Raw genomic sequence first — 20,441 nt, 5'->3', positions numbered from 1 at the left:
ACTCTCTGTACTGTCATGACTCCTCACGTCTGAAGGTCGAGGCTGGTGCTGTTTCGGCTTCCCCCACAGGTACTCCTGCAAAACATAAAGCTCGGACAGCGTACATATTACTTCGGGTTAGGATTTTGTTTTAAATCAGGGCGCAAACAGCGTGTAGGGACCCACTGTATAACATCATCCCGTTTGATGGCGGCATACCCCCTCCCGTGATGTAGCAGCTCCCAACCTGTTTCCCACTCTGCTGTCCCAGGGAACCGAACCTTGACTGGGGGGCCCACTTCTGGCACCCCTGGACCCCAATGTCGCTCAATTGGGGCACGCTCTTGGTCTCCCCGGGCAAAATGATTTCAAGAATAAAGAGGGCGATGTAAAATGTGAGATTGGTAGTTGACAGGAATTACGTCTGGGAATCCTTCCCCCTCCCCAAGAATCTTAATTCTGTGGTTTTGTTTCTTACTCAAATCTGGTTCCCTGTGTCTCGCAGAGCCCAGTCAGAGAATCCCAGCCTTGGTTACCCATAAATCCTGCTCTCTGTTGTTGAGCCACAAAGGTTGTATTGACCATTCGTTGCACAGTTTTCTGCAAACATGCAAACAAACAGGGTAACACAAGTAGGATAATGCCTATTATAAACATTCCCATAAGCAGACTCTATCTACAAAACATGCAGTTTACTTCAGAACATACTGTTATTCTCTATTATTCTAGCTGAAAGGAAAATTACTGACAGGAAAGCTGATTCTGTTTAAAGGTAACACAGATCAGGCCTTTTAGAGCCTACTCTGAGGCCTACTCTTGCTAAACCGTTGCTAAACCATCCGGTATCAATTTCCCCCTTTGGAAGTAGTTAGATTTATTATCTCACTACTTCAATATACTATTCTCAATGATTGCCTCAACACAACCCACGCAGATCCCTATGATAACTATAATCACAACTATATAAACTATTCCCTCTAATAATGTGGCTAATCATCCTTTTAGAAACAATCCACCGTACTCCTGCGCCTGTAGAGACAGAAACATAACCTCGACCCATTAGTAATAGTTCCCCTGGTCCCAACCATTCGTTAGTACCTGGTTCCCTATACCACACTTTGCCTTTGTTTTGCACATAGCTTGCTCCCTGTTGAACTGCCTCCCAATGTATTACAATTGGGGGTCGCTCCTTATCTCCTGCTAAAGTTAAATGGTTAAGTACATAAACAGCTTTTGCAAGTCTCTCAGAAGGTTCAGTCACCTCTCCCCCTTTTTGTTTTTGCAGAAGCTGTTTCAATGTACTATGAGCACGTTCCACAATCGCCTGACCCGTAGGCGAATGAGGAATCCCGGTGACATGTGTAATACCCCATAGTTGACAAAATTGATGAAAAATCTATGAACAGTATGCTGGTCCATTATCAGTCTTAAGTTGTTGTGGAACCCCAAGACTTGTAAAGCAAGCAAGTAAATGTCATTTGACATGACGACCTGTTTCCCCAGTTTGTGCTGTTGCCCATATTACATGTGAAAACATATCAACAGATACATGAACATATTTGAGCCTTCCAAATTCTGCAATGTGAGTAACATCCATTTGCCACAGTTGCAACGCACTCAACTCTCGAGGATTTACCCCTATTCCAATTCCCATGCCAATTTTCTGACAACTAGGACAAGCACTAACTAATTCACGTGCTTGTGCCATGGTGAGGTGAAATTGTTTCGCTAACATTTTTGCTGATTGATGAAAGAATTGATGGGATAGGTGTATTTGTTCAAATAAATTTGGTGATATTTGCGTATAGGACACAAGTGTGTCTGCTTTATTATTTCCAATGCTCAAATCTTGATCAAATTGATGACTACGAATGTGGGTGACAAAATAAGGTATCTCTCTGAGGTTTATTGCTTGGTGCAACTGTAGCAAAATGGTGTAAATTCGCATATTTCTTATTGGTCGTATAAAAGCTCTTCCAATTCGATTTACAATGCCTGCTGCATAAAGAGAGTCTGTTACAATATTTACAGGTAAGTCCTTCCATTTTACAAAAACCTGATATATCGCAAAAAATTCAAGTGTCTGCAATGAGTCCTCAGTAAATTCCTGAGAATTTACAATGTTTCCATTGTCCATCCTCTTGCCAGGTAATAACTGCTGAATGTGATCGCTTTCCTGCATCAGTAAAAACAGTTAGTCCAGTCACAGGTATCTCTGATCTGATAGGTTTTTCTTCCCAATCCTGTTTGCAAATAAACTGCAGCTTTTTATCTCTTGGCAAATGTGTTAACAATTGTCCAGTAAAGTCCTGTAAGGCCATTTGAAAAAGAGTTGACTGATTTGTTAACCACTGTAGATATTCCTTTCTGATAGGTAAATAGATAGCATCTGAGTCTAGTCTGGTAATGTCTGTAATTCTTTTATGCACTTTGACAAGCAATTGTGCTATTGCTTCCACTCTGGTACAAATTGTTGTTTTAGGATGAAAAAACAAAGAGTCCACTCGGGCATTGCCTTCTGCAATAAACCCAGGCAAATTAGTATGATTTCTTACATGTAAAACATAAAACAATGCAGTTCGGATTTGAATTTCTTGCCACAGAGCTCGCAGCAATTCAAAAACACACTGATTACATATATGCTCTAAAACAGATCTATCCAATTGTTTTATAATGCCAGCTACATGTGCTGAATCAGTAACCAAATTAAAGGGAATGGGAAAATTCTGAAATATTTTTAATACAGCTCGTAATTCTACCACCTGAGGTGAACTCTTTTGTTGTACTACCATAGATTCCCACTTGCCATCAGAATACCAGACAAGGCCTGTCTTGCCTGTGTTCCCAGATCCATCCGTAAAAATGGTAATTCCATCCACAGGAGTGTCTGCGCACCACACACTCCTGTGGCAATTGGAAGTTCCACACTCAATTTTATAACAGGATGGGAGGGCAAGTGGTAAACAACCTGTCCCAAGAAATTCTCCATAGCTGTTTGCAAAGCAAAGCTATTAGCCATACACCACTCAAAATATTGAGCTGCAATAGGAACGGTTAGTGATGCAGGATCTCTGGCCACAAGCTCCCGACATCGCATCCATCCTTTGATGAATAATCTGTGCCAATAGCTCTGTAATGAATCTGATCATTCTGAATTCCATTGACCAATTATTGCATACGGAATTTGCCTATCAAACAAAGTGATAATTTGTATTTCCTGATTCAAATCAATACGATGTACAAATTTGGAATGTAGCCTGCTTTCTATTTCTGTAATCAGTTGCTGTACCTCTGCAGTAGTCTGTCGTGGTGCTGTTAAAGTTGTGTCCCCTGTTAATAATTGGAATAGAGACTGCAAGTGTGATGACATAAGCCCCAAGTACGGCCGCAGCCATAACTTGAGCCTTATGTTCCACAGTACCCACTTTTGCACATGCCTTTATCATAGCATTCAAATCTGTTTTTCCAGGTAAAGCTTCAATGATCTTTTGACAATCAGCATTAGCATTATCCCTGTTTGCCACAGGTCCAAGGCTTGGCAGCCGCACAGGTTAACCCTGCGTGGAAACACCAGTCCTGCGCTCCCTGCGGTTTGGGCTGCGAGTTAACTGCATAGGCCTGGAACTGGTTGGGAAGATTCATTTGTGTCAGCATACGGTTCCCCCCCCGCGTTCTTTCTCCAGTTTCCCTGTATTCTGCAGCTGGTTGTTATCAGCTGACCTTGAGCATTATACTGAGACCTGCACAGCTTCACAAAATGCCCTAGCTTCCCACAGCAATGACACATCAAAACAGAGTTATCTCTCCCACTCAGCTTCAACTTCTTAAGGCAGTTTTTCTTAAAGTGACCTTCCTGTTCGCATGTATAACAACGATGAACTACCTTAATTGCCGCCGCAAAAGTTTTTGCTAAATGCTCCATCTGAAATGTGGTGGTTCCTACTTTCTCACAAGCATCCATTAGCTCAGTTAAGGTGGCATTACTATTTGCCATCCCTGCAACAACTTTTCTGCAGTCCTCACCTGTGTTGTCTTTCGCTAACTATAGTGGTAATGCTTCTTTTACAATTTTCCAATCTAACAGTTGCCAAATATTTCTTCCCTCAGGATCCGCACCCACAATCACCGGATATGCTTGTGGAATTATAACTCCTTCTAATAACGCATCTCGAATGACCCCTTTCCATTTCACTCCTCCCTCACCTCCCCCCCCTTCCCCTGTATACGCGGGTGGACGCTGACCCTCTCCCTCACCTCCCACATTACCAGATGGACGCAAACCTCCCCCCCCGCCCTGATCTAAAGGTGGAGTAGGGAGTTGTAAAGGAGGTTGAGGTGGCCCTAATACTTGTCCCGAACACAGAGGGGGGTTTTGGGGGAGACATAGTCACGTGTCCCGAGGCGTTGGCTGAATGATGCTGCTGCAATTCCGTCTTTAATTCTTCCAGTCGTCTACCAAGCTCTGTCATGTCAAGTTCGTGTCCATTTCGTGATGGTAACGGTCCTTTAAGTCCTTGTGACTCTGGTACTGCTGACTCCGTAAATGGCGAATCCGGTAAATGTGGGTACAAAGCATGTTTACCCTCCTTCTTGTCCTCCTGCTCAGCCTCATCCGTAGAGAGATCAATGAGAGGAGGAGGGGGTTTCGGAGGGGGTTTCTGCCAAGTCTCCTGTTCAGCGTCTGAATCAATTAGTCCAAATCGAGTTCGTGTTTTAGGGCGCACTACCGGTTCTAGTGGATCTGAATCTATTTTACTCGCTCCCCGCTCCTCAGCTTTTTTCGGAGCCGTCCGTACCCACGGTGATAAAGGAGCTGCCACCGGTACAGCCACCGGGGCCGTGGGAGGTGTTGGTCCCGCAAACAGTGAGGGGGTAGTAGGCGCCTGTGGTCCTAAAGCCATAAAAGCTGTATGTGTGACTTCTCTCTCTGCTTTTATTCCTTTTAACGCTTCGCTAACCAGCCTCCATGTAGCAGACAATTTAAAGGCTTCCTTATCACCACTTGACACCGCATTCCAGAGAGAGTCACCAATCTTCTCCCATAAAGGCACTTCAAAGACATCATTAAAGGTTGTAAAATGTCCTTTATCTTTTGCCCAAAACAGTAACTGCTTTAACGCAGCTTCGTCATATTTAATTCATCTCTCAGAGAGTACATGTTGGAGGAGTTTCACCACTGCCACTTCTGTCTTGGTCAGGGTAGACCCCATGTAAACACGTCCGAGCCGCATCCCATGTCGCCCAGTCCTCCCGCGCAGCCTGTAGCAGCCACAAGATAACTCCCCATGTTTTTAATTCTTTGGCAGAACCCGCTGCCATAGCTCGCTCAGCGATCTGCATCGAGCACCGCTCCCAGGTATTCGGCTGTAAACAATCAGCCGGTCCTGCCACCACCCCCCCCTTTAACGAGACGGTCCATACACTGGGCTACGTCTTTCGATTTCACAGAAATCTTAAATTCCCCGCCCAGTAACGAAATCACCTTTATCAAGGTTTCCATGGTTCGCGAACCCACTCCGACCGCCTGCGGTCCGCCAGCCCAGCAATCACGTCGGGGTCACCATTTGTTGCCGCTTGTCTGTGGCAAGCTCCGTTCGGTTGCTGGCTGGCCTGAGGCTATCCGCACCCCAGGGCCATTGAGCACAGACACCAATGTGAGGATGCAACAAATGGCGTTTATTTAACTGCGCAACAGCCTTATATAGTCGTCTTGTCCCGTACGAACTCGCATGATAATGACACATCCTGCTCCTTTCGCCACGCCTACCTTCCGTTACAGCCCGAGATTTTCCGGTCGCCGTACCCTAATCTACCTACACAGTTTGTGGCCAGCTGTGGTATGGTGATCAAGGCCATTAGCAGTTAAATCCAGGGCAGCTGACCCAGGCTGGCCCACATGTGTATTCTATATCATTAACATCAGGTTCACTATAAAAGGGAAAGCTTGGTAGGGAGGGGTGGGGCTCTCTTTGTTCTGCTCTCTTCTTCCTTCTCTATTTTTATTTTTATTTTTTTTTCTTTTCCTTCTTCTCTCCTTCTTCTCAAGGATTGCTATCCCTAGAGCAACTTGCCACCAGTCTGTGGGCTAAGTATAATTTTGTGTGTTTTGTATTAGCATTGATATTGGTTTCCTTATTTTATTAAATCTGTTTAAATTTTAACCTATGAGTCTTCCTCCTTTTCCCAATTCCCTTTCTTGGCTGGGGAAGGGACACTGGGTGATAAAACAACTGCTTATTGTTTAGCCCTGGGTGCAGGCTAAATGAAGACACCTTAGCAGGCAGATCCACCTGCTGGTTGTTTCAATATTCTTCAGTGGCTTGACTCCTGGGTATGTGGGCATCTATGTGATGTACCTTCACACACAGCTTCTTTAATCAGGCAGCAATATCCTGCCACAATTTGGCTGCCCAGATGGGTATGCCTCTGTGCTGCCAGTTGTTTTTCTTCATTGCTTTAACCACCATTGCATTTGCCACCATTCATGAGTCAGTGTACAGATAAAGTACTGGCCATTTTTCTTGGTCAGCAATATCGAAAGCCAGCTGGATGGTATACTACATGGTCCCTGCAGGGATACCTGTTCTTCACGCTTAACAGGACTCATCTCCACAGAGTTAGGGGATGTGTATCTTTTGCAAGACCCCTGTCAATACCCACTTCTCTAGCCATTGTTCACAACTAATTGGTTTCTCTACCCTCTAATTCCAACCCATCGGCTTTGTTATCCCAGCATCGGAGCAGCCAAGTAACAAGTTGCTTGCCTTCTTGACGGCTGTAATCTTTACACATATCTCACAGCTCACTCAGGGATAGGGATCAAGTGGTTACCTCTGGTTCCTCCTCCAGTGATGTCCCTGGTAGGCCATCGTGACCTGTGGAAGACCCTCAGTCTGCAAACAGCTGTGCTTTACTTGGGGAGCATAAGATTTGCTTGGGAACACTGCACTGAGAATAGTCTTTGCTTGCTTCTAAGATAAAGGAGCTGAGACCAGTTCACAGGGCCTTTTGAGGCATGAAAGAAGTAAACATGTGTTGAAGGTCAGTTCTGAACACAGAGCTGAAAACAAGGAATGGTTGTTGATGTTTTGAGTCCAGAACACTGGCTCTTCCCAGAATGGGTGATGAGTGCTTAGCGTGTGAATGTTGATGTTATCTTGAACTGCCTAGTCTGGCTCCTGAATTGTAGCAGTTAAATAGGGTAGTAGCATAACAATAAAAAGCCTTAGGCCTTTCGGCTTCAGGCCCTTGCATCCTCGATCTCAGAGTCTGTGCCTTCCTTGCCGCCCGCCGCAAATGGCGCCCGAACAAGGTTGAAGATTAACGAAGAAGCGGCAGCGACTCTGATCGAAGGATTGTCAGGGGCTAGCGCGCGCCAGGACCGGAGAGTCCCCAGGACCTGAGAGTCCCCAGGATCGGAGAATCCCCAGGATCAGAGAATCCCCAGGACCGGAGAGTCCCCAGGACCGGAGAGTGAGTCCCCAGGACCCGAGAGTCCCCAGGATCGGAGAATCCCCAGGATCGGAGAATCCCCAGGACCGGAGAGTCCCCAGAATCAGTGAGTTCCGCGATCGCAATAAACATGGGACAGGCTAGTTCCCAAGAGCATAAGCTCTACACTGAGGTATTACAGCGTATATTACGCGAACAGGGCTATAAGGTCCAATTAGCGAAATTGGTGCAGTTATTAGTATGGATCAAACACAACTGTACCTGGTTCCCTGTATCAGGGACTTACGATGCAAAGATTTGGGCGAAAGTGGGAGTAGAAATACAAAAACGGAACACGTTGCAGTCTGATATTCTAAAGGATTTAGAAGCAACGTGGAGGGTTGTTTTTACAGCACTCTCTGCACTCCAGCCTGCAGAGGAGTATTTGCAATCTCTGGCATCCACTCCTATTAACACCTTAGTGGATGTGAAGGAGCAACAGGAGCCTGTATATGAAACAGTCTCCGGAGAATCAGACGATCCTTACGATCTTGATTTCACAGATCTAGACATACAGTCCAATTTATACCCACCATTAACATCGGTAAAAGAAACGGCTGCGGCCGTCACATCGGTGCGGGGGGTCTCGCAGCCGGCAGCAGCAGCGGCAGCGGCTACGGGCAGAGCACAGTTAACACCAACAGCTCCTCCGTATCCTGCGTCTGCCGAGCCACCTATTGGCTTTGCTGAAAAGGCATCAGAGTCTCATGTAACGAAATACAAAACGCTGGCAGAAAATTGTAGAGAGGAAGCTGCTCGTAAAGGAGATTTTGCCATGCTGACGGCGATGCCGGTATTCTATCATCCAAATCATTCTCCTGAGTATCAATACCTTAGTTATGAAATGATTAAGGAAGTACAGGCTGCGGTGAGAGACTATGGTTTGCACAGTAACTATACTTCAAATTTAGTAACAGTCATTGGGGAATCCTATACTATGACTCCACATGATTGGAAGTCACTTTTACGGATGATTTTAACACCTGCACAATATTCAGTGTGGCTGGCAGAGTACCAGGAGGCTGTTTCTGCAGACACTTTGGAAAATAGGCAAGAATATTTGGGAGTTAATCAGTATGAGACACCAGAGGTACAGGCACGGTTACCTCGGCAGCGTTTACAACAGATCTCTGCATTGGCTTTAAAGTGCCTGAAACGCGTTCCGGAGGCAGGGAAACGCCAGCCCTCTTTTGCGGCAGTCAGGCAAGGAGCTCAAGAACCCTATGTTACATTTATTGATCGTTTACAAACAGCACTGAGCAGGCAGATTGATGATGAAAATACAGTAGAAACGCTGTTATTACAATTGGCTTATGAAAATGCAAATGCAGATTGTCAGAGAATTTTGGGCCCTCTAAAAAACTCTTACAAAAGTATAGCAGAATTTATTAAAGCCTGTCAGAATGTGGGTTCTGAAGAGCATAAAGCTACTTTACTTGCAAGTGCCTTGGCTCAGCAACTCGTTGTGGGACGAGCAGAAATGAAATGTATTGAGTGTAATCAAATGGGGCATATTAAAAAGAACTGCCCAAAGCCGACAGTAAAGAAAAAAGATGAGCAGAAAGGAAGGTTCTCCCACAGGGCATGATGAACAGTCCCACAATTTGTCAGTTAGTGGTCTCTGCTGCAATAGAGCCGACTCGAAGTATTTTTAAACAGTCTCTTATTTACCATTATATGGATGACATTCTCATTGCAGCTTTGACACAGACAGAACTGATGAAAACTGTAAATCATCTAAAAGACTCCTTACAACAATTTGGGCTTCATATTTCCCCAGAAAAAATACAAACAGAACCGCCCTGGAAGTATTTGGGATGGGTACTGTTTACCAGAACCTTATGACCACAACAACTTCGTTTGGTAAACAATATCTCTACATTAAATGATTTGCAGCAACTACTAGGGACAATTAATTGGATTTGTCCTGTGCTGGGTATTTCTACTGAAGAGTTAAGTACCCTGTTTAACACCTTGAAGGGGGATTCAGATTTAACTTCGCCTCGAATCCTTTCTGACAAAGCAAAACAGGAATTGGCATTGCTAATTCAAAAACTTACAACTTCCCAAGCAGGACGTATAATCTTACACTTGCCTCTTCTATTTTTTGTGATTCACACGAAATTCCAGCCTTATGGGCTATTTGCTCAATTGACAGAATCACAGCAATTAGTTACCCTGGAATGGATTTTCTTATCACACACCTTTACAAAAACAATTACGACTCCTTTGGAGATGGTCATTATGGTGATTCAGAAAGGACGGTTCAGGATACAGCAGCTGACAGGTCGAGACCCTGACATTATTTACCTACCCTTTCATAAGGAAACGCACATTACTCTGATGAGGGACAGCCTTGAATTTCAGGCTGCTCTGGCTGATTATTTGAATGATATCCATTTTACTTTGCCACGGAATAAAATCTTGCAAGCCTTACCTTCCCTCTGTTTACAACCACAGAGAGTGATGGTGCCTCACCCTATATCAAATGCAAAAACGGTTTTTACAGACGGCTCAGGTAAAACAAAGAAGGCCGTAGTGGCCTGGAAAGAAAAGGCACAATGGCAACACACATCAGTTACTGTGGAAGCGTCCACTCAGATTGTTGAATTGTCTGCAATACATTTAGCTCTGACATTGTTTGCAAGCGAACCTATTAATATTGTATCAGATTCACTATATGCTGTTGGAGCTATTAACCGCTTAGAAGCTGCATTTATCAAAGAAATTAGCAATCAAGAGCTGTATCAACTTTTCCTTGCTATTGCAACTCTGCTTCAGCAACGACAGCATCCTTGCTTTATTGTTCATATTAGGTCTCACACTCGCTTGCCAGGACCTCTGGCAGAAGGGAATGCAGTAGCTGATAAGTACACTGTTTTGCCCATAACATCATCCTCCCTTACTCAACGATTTCAACATGCACAATTATCTCACTCCTTTTTCCATCAAAATGCTCGCAGTTTACAGAAAGAATTTGCTCTCACAAAAACGCAGGCTCATGATATTATTCGGGCATGTAACGATTGTCAACTATATAATACTGCAACTTATCATGATGGTGTAAATGTCAGGGGACTGAAGGCTAATGAAATTTGGCAAACAGATGTTACACATTATCCACCTTTTGGCAGGCAAAAGTATGTTCACATTACTGTGGATACCTTTTCTGGTTATGTTGTTGCTTCTGCAGCTACAGGGGAACGGATTCAGGATGTTAAGAAACATTGGACAAGGTGCTTTGCACTTATGGGCCTCCCCAAACAAATAAAAACAGACAATAGACCTGCCTATGTATCTCAAGCAGCGGCCTTATTCCTACAACAGTGGGGTGTGTCTCACGTTACAGGTATCCCGCACACCCCCACCGGACAAGCCATAATTGAACGGACGCATCAAAACTTGAAACACATGTTGCAAAAACAAAAAAGGGGGAGTGTAGCCACAGCTCCTCAAGAACAATTAGATATGGCTGTGTTCACTTTAAATTTTCTAAATCGGTCATCTTCTCGATTAGATACCACGGCAGTGGAACGACATTTTCAGGGTAAAGTTCCCTTTACACAAAATCCTAAGGTTTGGCATAAAGATCTGCCAGGCCCAACTGATTGGCGTGGACCAGTAGAATTGTTGACATGGGGGAGGGGATATGCTTGTGTTTTACTCCCAACAGGTCCTCGTTGGCTACCTGCGAGATGCGAGAAGCCATACCATGAGCTGGATAAACCACAACCAGAACCCGGTACCAGAAATGCAGACGCTGAAAGCACAGGGACCACGCAAGTGACGTAGAACAGTCAACCCGACACGCAGCTTTACTTGGGGAATGCTGAAATGACTGGATGAGCACGCAAGTAGCATGCTGCGAGGGGTCTTGGGTGGTCTCTGGTGGTCGTGGTCCCCCCATAGTTGTACTGTCCGCTGTGTGACTTCGCTTCCACGCAAGCGTGGTTAAGGCCTTTCTGTTGACACATGCAAGTGGCTCTGAGGAGAAGATACTGTTTTGGTTCTCACAGCAGTTATCTCTTCTAGAGCGTGTGAATCAAGTAAATTTGGACACTACAGGGATGTTGTTCACAGTCTTGTTTATCTTTGACCTTTCTTCGTAATTAGTGATGCTACAGCATTATTGTATAGATATCTATGTTTATTCCTTTTTTTATATGTATTTATTGCGTGCCTCTGTATATTGCTCTGCTCTACACTCCGCAAGCCAAATGTGCACGTCCAGCTTTGCACTCCCCAGGAGAAGCAGTCTCTTGAGCGAGGGGGTAGAATGTGGGAATATAACGGAAGATGGGCGAGGAGGATTGTAAACACGCTCAAGTGACTTGCACCTGGGGTGTCAAAATACACATATATCATACTACTAACTGTTATTTAGTCTTGTGTGCTGGACAAGTAGAGCATCTTCATTCAGATAACATAGGCCTGTGATAAGACTCAGGGGCACCTAATTGTTTATGCCTGAGATTCCTGCCCTGCTGTGAGAAAGATCAAAGCACAGTGGAAAAATGCCGCCTGGCAGAAATCCCTAATATACAGGCGAAGGCAGCAGGCCCGGAATCTCTTTCACTTTCTCTCTAGCAGGAACTGAACTCCGCGGTGCCTGCGTCCCTGCTTGTGTGCCTTTGCCCCAAGTGCTGCTTCAGAGACCTGGTCTGCAATCAGAGGACTCTGAAAAGCCAAAGCCCACATCATGACCACCCTTGTCATCAAATAAACAAAAAAGGGGGAAATGTGGAAGACCCTCAGTCTGCAAACAGCTGTGCTTTACTTGGGGAGCATAAGATTTGCTTGGGAACACTGCACTGAGAATAGTTTTTGCTTGCTTCTAAGATAAAGGAGCTGAGACCAGTTCACAGGGCTTTTTGAGGCATGTAAGAAGTAAACATGTGTTGAAGGTCAGTTCTGAACACAGAGCTGAAAACAAGGAATGGTTGTTGATGTTTTGAGTCCAGAACACTGGCTCTTCCCAGAATGGGTGATGAGTGCTTAGCGTGTGAATGTTGATGTTATCTTGAACTGCCTAGTCTGGCTCCTGCATTGTAGCAGTTAAATAGAGTAGTAGCATAACAATAAAAAGCCTTAGGCCTTTCGGCTTCAGGCCCTTGCATCCTCGATCTCAGAGTCTGTGCCTTCCTTGCCGCCCGCCGCAGTGACCTGCTCTTTTCGTGTATTTTTTCTTTTGTACAGGTGTGACTGTTACTGGCACTGGTTGAATCCCTAGGTCAGCTGCATCACCCATCGCTAGAGGCTGATTAGCTGCAGTGCTTGTTGCCAAAGTCTGGGTAATCGCAGTGAGTATTGCCTGGAGTTGAGTAATCGCAGTACCCATTGCAGAAATTTGATTAGCCACTGGGGTAGCTGCAGTGACTGCCATAGGGGCTGGCAGGGTTTGAGTATCCTCGATGCCTGTTGTGGGGGCTGGAGCTGCTGTGGTACCTGGTGTAGGGGCTGGGGCAGCTGCAGGGCCTGTTACAGGGATTGTGGCAGCTGCACCATACCCACCCCTATACCGATGTTTTACTCTAAGCAAGACCAGGAACTGAAAGACATTCAAAAGGCCTGACAATATAAGCATAGTGGTTGAAGCATCCCAAGGGTTTTCAAAATTCTCAAAAACTGTTGAAATTAGCCTCGAGAGAGAAGGAAAGCACCAAACAGATGTCTCCCCTTTAGCCCGACCACACAAAAAGAAACAAAACGTGTAATTAGCAATAAAGTCCTCTAGCTGACTCCCAAAGTTTTTGGAGGAATCTGCTGCTGCTGTTTTGCTTGGCACTTTGCCCACTAGCATTCCATAGAAATCAGAAATTAATACCATAAACGAACGCCAAACAACATATCAAAGCGATACCTATACCCCATGCCAAGATGCGATAATTCACACAAAACCAATAACAAACAGTGGTAAAGACGCACACAGCTCCAAAAGCAACTCTGAGAAGAAATACCAGAGAATTCTGCCTGAAACCCATGTTCCCCCCCACCAACATAATGAATGTTTGTAATGAATGCAGTCAAATCTGTTGAAACTTCAACCCTCCAAGACTCTCAGATTAGAAGTCCACAGTTTTCCCAGGTAAGCTATTTACATTGGGCGCCAAATAAACTGTCTCTGTTTAGCCCACATCCAGGGCTAAACAACAACCAGCTGTTCTATCTCCCAATGACTCCTCCCCACCTGAGAAAGGGAATTGGGAAAAGGGAAGGAGACTCGTGGGTTGAAAAGGAAACATTTAATAAAATAAGATGACTAATATTAATACTAAGGCTAATATAAAATACACAAAGTTATACTTAGCCCATATAGTGGTCGCAAGCTGCACACTCCCAGCAGTGAATGCCGGATGTCAAACACTGCTAGCACCACAGCTCCAGTGAAAGCGCGATGGTCACAACGAACAGGAGCGTAGGCCTTGGGAGCAGAATGACAGGCAAGGCCCTCCAGGGATGGCAACCATTGAAGAGAGAGAGGCGTCCCCAGCAAACTTTCCAATCTATAGTGAACGTGATGTTTATGGCATAGAATACTTTTGTTGGCCAGCCTGGGTCAGCTGCCCTGGCTTTTGCTCCTCCTAGCTTAAGCACCTGGATAACTCAAAACTGCTAACGACCTATGGAAACCCACATACCATGGCTGGCCACGAATTATAACCAAGTGTCTTATCAACTTTGTTCCCACCATATCAAGTGCTGCAGTCTCCTCAGCAGTGCAGCTTTTCTGAATAGAAAATTGATTCTATGATTCTATCCCAGCGAATCCAGGACAAAAGCAAAGTTCTAGCATGCCTGGCATGGCAGCACTTAGTGGTGGCATAACTTCATTTAGGCCACGATAGTGATACCAGACGGTTTAGTAAAAGTAAGCCTCAAAGTAGGCCCTAAAAGGCCTGTTCTGTGTAACCTTTAGACAGAATCAACTTTTCTTTCAGCAATTTTCCTTTCAGCTAAAATAACAGTACGTTCTGAAGCTAACGGCATGTTTTGAAGACAGAGTCTGCTTCTGGAACTGATAACACTTAGAGTTATAGTCATCACTGATTCTTGCTTGCACTTAGTCTTAGAGAATCCAAGGTCTCTGTTAAATTCCTCACTAATTACAAAGAAGGGCCAGAGATAAGCAAGACTGTTAACATCATCTTTGTAGTGTCTTAAATAACTTGATTCATAGCTCTCGCACCAGGAGTAGAGATAAATCCTGTAAGAATAAGAACAGGATCTTCTCCTTGGAGCCACCTGCATGTGTCAACAAAAAGGCATCGATCACACTTGCGCAGAAGCGGAGTTATGCAGTGGACAGCATAACCATGGGGGGATTACGACCACTAGAGACCACCAGAGCCCACCCAAGACCCCTTCCCCAATTTAGTAAGCATGCGCAAAGACAATTACATAATATATTAGCATATGCATAAGTTTCTTGGAATAGGTGGGCTTTACTCAGAATTGTACGAATATTCATTTTTCTATAAAGTATATAACGAGTGTGCTTTTGTCCCTTGGGGTGCATGCTAGGAAGAGAGATTCCCCCATGCACCCAGCGCTGCAATAAACCGATGTTGGCTTTCTAAACTATCATTTGGTTTGGAGAGTTTTCTTGGTTACTATTTTCCGGTAACAATAGTCTACAGTTAATCTCCATTTTCCATTAGGCTTCTGCCCTGGCCATATAGGACTGTTAAAGGGCGAGTGAGTCTTGCTAATCACTCCTTGATTTTCTAGCTGTCAAATCAGTGTATGAATGGGGATCAGGGAATCTCGGTTGGTGTGATACTATCACTGGTGCACCGTTGTGTTAGCAATTGGCACCTGTTGTTCTTCAACCTTCAGCAGCCTCACAACAGAAGGATCCTCTGAGAGGCCAGGCAAGGTAGACAGCTGTGTAATGTTCTCAGTCTCTACAGCTGCTATACCAAAAGCCCACCTATACCCTTTTGGGTCCTTCAAATACCCTCTTGAGGTAGTCCATGCCAAGGATGCATGGAGCATCTGGGCCAGTCACAATGGGGTGCTTTTCCCACTTATTCCTAGTTAGGCTCACTTCAGCCTCCAATACAGACAACTCCTGAGAACCCCCTGTCACCCTGGAAATGCTGATGGCTTCTGTCCCCATATAATTTGACGGCATTAGGGTGCACTGTGTACTGGTGTCTACCAGGGCTTTATACTCCTGTGGCTCTGACATGCCAGGCCTGTTACGACCTGGTCGCAACTAGTTCATAAATCCCTTGGAGTAAATTAAGGTGAAACGACACCAAATAACTGGTATGAAATTAAGAACAATTTATTAATACAGGGAAAGCGGCATGGTTGTAAGTGTCTTGGGTTTCTAAAGGCATTGAGAAAAGAGAGAAAAGGAAAAAGGAAAAGAGAAAGAGGATAGAGACTATGAGAGAGAGGAAAAGAGAGATCACCACCCTTGGATCCAGCGATGTAAGTTGTCTGTAGAGTCGGTAAATGGCTTGCCGAGTTGCTCCTCCAGTAAATCGCTTGTAGGATCGGTCCTCAGGTGGCGGGCGGGAGGGAGCGCACCAGCATCCCAAGCGAGAAGGTCTAAATACTTTAGGTCATTTGCATGTGAGATAGGAGAGGGTGGTAACATCCCTCTTGTCTCCCCCCCTCTGCTCGCTTCTCATGCTAATTGAGACGCCTGCGCTTTGCAGTCTTAGATTGTTCTCGAAATGAGTCGGTGGTCCCCCAAGGGGTGTCTGGTGGTCGTGATCCCCTAGTTGTGGTGTCCGCTGTATGACCCCGCTTCTGCACAAGCATAGTTGAGGCCTTGCAAAGTTGTTGCACATGTAGGCTGGCCCCAAGGAAAAGATACCATCCCGCCTCCGCAGGACTTCTCTCTTCCTCCAGCCAGAGTTGTAAATCACAACAATTAAGGCACAGCAGGGGTATTGTTCTGTTCCCAAGGCCCTTATCTCTTGCCAGACTTGCAGGCCTCTGTAGTACACATACCCTCCTCCAGCCAGAGTTGTCAAACAAGTTGTTTAAGGCATACAAACTCTGTCCATCACACAGGCCATCGGATCCACACAGTCCAGTAAACTCGGTTGTCCCTCTCCTCCACCTGGCTGGAGGCAGGGCCCCTTTAATCCTATTTACTTGTGCCTGGTAGGGAGAGATTAGAATCCCATCTACACTCACTCGAGATCCACCCACTAAAAACTGGAGCAGCCACCTTCCTGGAAAAAACCCCTCGTGTATTTGTTTTACCTTGCAAGTTGCATACTTGTGCCCATAGGGCAGCAGTTGATTTTCCATCCCATCTGCTCATGTCCTCTCCATAGTCACACAGGGCATGCCACAGGTCACCTTGTGGCATGTTCCGTCTCTCTTGGGCCAGTCTTGTGGGAGGGTGTCTTCCCTTGATGGCTGCAACACGGGCCCATGCAGGTGGCAAGTAGGATCTATTCTCCATCTCGGACAACCTGTCAAACAATCTATCAAATAAATTCTCAGATTTCTTAGTTAGTTTTTCCACAGCTGAGACACAGGCCTGTAGGGGAGGAGAGAGACTGTCTTCATATTGTCGTATTTGGTTAGCCACATCACCCACAGTTGGTATCTCTCCATCTCCTCCCCCAATGTGTGGGCATATGTCAGTGGGGCACTCTGCACCAACTTCCTCAACATAGGTCAGTTGCATGGCATTTCATCAGGAGCTACAACTGTTTGTGGGTCACTATAGATCACCTCTCGCACAGCGAGTTCTCTCATGTACTTGATTGATACCTTTTTCCATGTTGGTCCATTTACTTGGGCGGCATACAATATCATCCCTAAAGGGATACCTGGTCTTTACGGCTGACAGGACTCACCTCCAGAGGCTAAGAGTGTTTGCCTTTTTCCCAAGCGCCTTATCAACGCCCCCTTCTCTGGCCAGGGATCCCAACTGCTTGGCTTCTCTACCCTCCAAGTCCAAGCTATTGGCCCCATTATCCCAGCATCGGAGCAACCAGGTGATAACTGGCTCACCTTCATGGCGGCTGAAATCTTTCCGCATATTCCATAACTCCTCCAGGGATAGGGAGTGGACCATTACCTCTGCGTCTGACTCTTCATCCTGCAATGGCCCTGATTGAGAAGGACCCTCTCCCTCATTTCCATCCTTGCTTTCCTCCGCTACATGAACTTATTTTCTTTTGTGTTTCCTCCTAGTTACAGGGGCGACCGATACTGACACAAGTTGAATAGGGGTGGCCATGGTGGCTGTCGCCAAGGTTGGTGTAGCTGCAGTGCCCGTTGGCGTGGTGGCAGTGCATGTTGGCAAGGCAGCACATGTTGTAGGAGTTGAGGTGGCTTCACAGTACCTGCACCTGCAGTGATGTTTAATTTTACACCACAAATGAAAATCGTTTAGGAAAACCAATAATAGGAGTATGCTACTATGATGGTCCCAAGAAAATCCAAAATTCCCAAAATCTGGTGAAGTCAGCGTGGCAGAAAAAGGAAAAGTATGATTTCAGAAAGTAAAACCGAACGTGTATTTGCCAACAAAGTCCGATAGATGGCGCCCGAAGTACACAGATAAAGCCGCTGCTATCAATTCGCCTGCTAAACTGCCCGTCATTGTTTTATGGAGATAAGCTATCGAAGTGATAATGACCCATTTTATCACGGAGTAGATCGATACTAAACACCATAGCAAAGTGATATGCCTTTCACCCAGCACCCAGAATTGACAAACGGCGCGTAAACACTAGCAAACAACGCATACGGGCAGGTAAGGCAATATTAGGACACTTAACTGAACAAAGCTCTACGAAAACATGATAAAAACCTGTGCCCAACGGCCAGGAAATCGGCATGTTGCAATCTGGTTTAATTTCCAACGCCTCGAGATTCTCAAAGGAAGAAATCTGATATGCTCTCGACTGAGCTATCTGGGTCTCCTCCCACCGGGGCCAGAATGCAAACTATTCAGGCAACCGATAGGAGCCTCTCTCAAGCCCCACGTCCGGCCCTTTAAGGCTGGGCAGGCTGACAGACTCTCTCTATTAACCCTTTCCTTCCCCAGAGGGGAAAACGAAAAGAGAAAAGGGAGAGAGAATTACAGGTTGGAAAGTTAAAACAGTTTTAATAATTAATATCAAAGAAAAAGAGTATAATATATATTGAACTATATACAAAACCACTACTGAGCTCCCCTCGATGATGATCACGTCACCACTGACGCTGTGGGGCAGGCACTGGGGAGTCCCCAACCAGACCCAGCAGCAGTCAGAAACGTATTCAGGAATGAAGGCAGAAGCATGGGCAGAGTCCTCCCTGGATGCTGGCCATAGGGGAAGAGAGCGTGACCCTCGTGGTCCCTCAGCTTTAAACTGAGTATCATGTGGGTGGGATGGAATACCCCGTTGGTCAGGTTTGGGTCACCTGTCCTGTCCACTCCTCCCTGTAGGTGCGACACTTTTACACCCTTTCACTTGTGGAATGAAGAGACCAAATGGGGACCCAGGTTTCCACAGCAACAAGCACATGTAATGAACTTCAGAAAGTACAGTCACTTAAAAGAAACTTAACTGAAAAGTCTGTCCTAGTCCAAACCAGGACACCCTTCTTTGGAGGCCCTCCAGCATCTCAGTTTCTTTCTTGTAGTGAGGGACCCAAACCTGAACACAGTATTCAAGGCATGGCCTCACCAGTGCCAAGTAAAGGGGGATGATCACTTCCCTAGTCCTACTAGTCACACTGTTTCTGGCACAAGCCAGGATGCTGTCGGCCTTCTTGGCTACCTGGGCCCACTGCCGGCTCCTATTCAGCGAGCTGTTGACCAACACCGCCAGGTCCTTTCTCTCCAGGCAGCTTTCCAGCCATTCTTCCCCAAGCCTGTAGCGTTGCATGGGCTTGTTGTGACCCAAGTGCAGGACTCGACACTTGGCCTTGATGAACCTCATACAGTTGGCCTTAGCCCATCGATCCAGCCTGTCCAGATCCCTCTGCAGAGCCTTCCTACCCTCCAGCAGATCAACACTCCCGCCCAACTTGGTGTCATCTGCAAACTTACTGAGGGTGCACCTGATCACCTCATCCAGATCATTGATCAAGATATTAAAGAGAACTGGTCCCAATATTGAACCCTGCGGAACACCACTTGTGACCGGCCCCCAACTGGATTTAATTCCATTCACCACAACTCTTTGGGCCTGGCCATCTAGGCTGGTTTTTACCTAGCAAAGCATACACCCATCCAAGCCATGAGCAGTCAGTTTCTCCAGGAGGATGCTGTAGGAAACAGTGTCAAAGTCTTTACTAAAGTCTAGGTAGACAATATCCACAGCCTTTCCCTCATCCATGTGACAGACAGAGTTTGTATGCCTTAAACAAATTGTTTGACAACTCTGGCTGGAGGAGGGGATGGGTGCTACAAAGGCCTGGAAGTCTGGCAAAAGATAAGGACCTTGGGAACAGAACAATACCTTTGTTGTGCATTAATTGGTGTGATTTACAACTCTGGCTGGAGGAAGAGATAAGTCCTGTAGAGGCAGAACAGTATCTTTTCCTTGGGGCCAGCCTACATGTGCAACAACTTTGCAAGGCATCAACCACGCTTGTGCAGAAGCGGGGTCATAAAGCGGACACCACAACTAGGGGTGATCCCGACCACCAGACACCCCTTGGGGTCCACCGACTCATTTTGAGAGCAATCTAGGGCTACAAATGCGCAGGCGTCCCAATTAGCATGAAAAGAGAGTAGAGGGGGGAGACAAGAGGGATGTTACCACCCTCTCCTATCTCGCATGCAAATGACCTAAAGTATTTAGAACTTCTTGCTTGGGATGCTGGTGTGCACTCCCATCCACCACCTGAGGACTGATCCTGACCGGAGGACTGATCCTGCACACAATTTACTGGAGGAGCGACTCTGCAAACAATTTACCAACTCTACAAACAACTTACATCGCTGGATCCAAGGGTGGTGATATCTCCTTTCCTCTGTCTCATAATCTCTATCCTCT

Source organism: Nyctibius grandis, chromosome W (genome assembly GCF_013368605.1).
Source record: "Nyctibius grandis isolate bNycGra1 chromosome W, bNycGra1.pri, whole genome shotgun sequence".
NCBI lineage: Eukaryota > Metazoa > Chordata > Aves > Nyctibiiformes > Nyctibiidae > Nyctibius > Nyctibius grandis.
Note: the sequence above shows the minus strand (reverse complement) of the source record.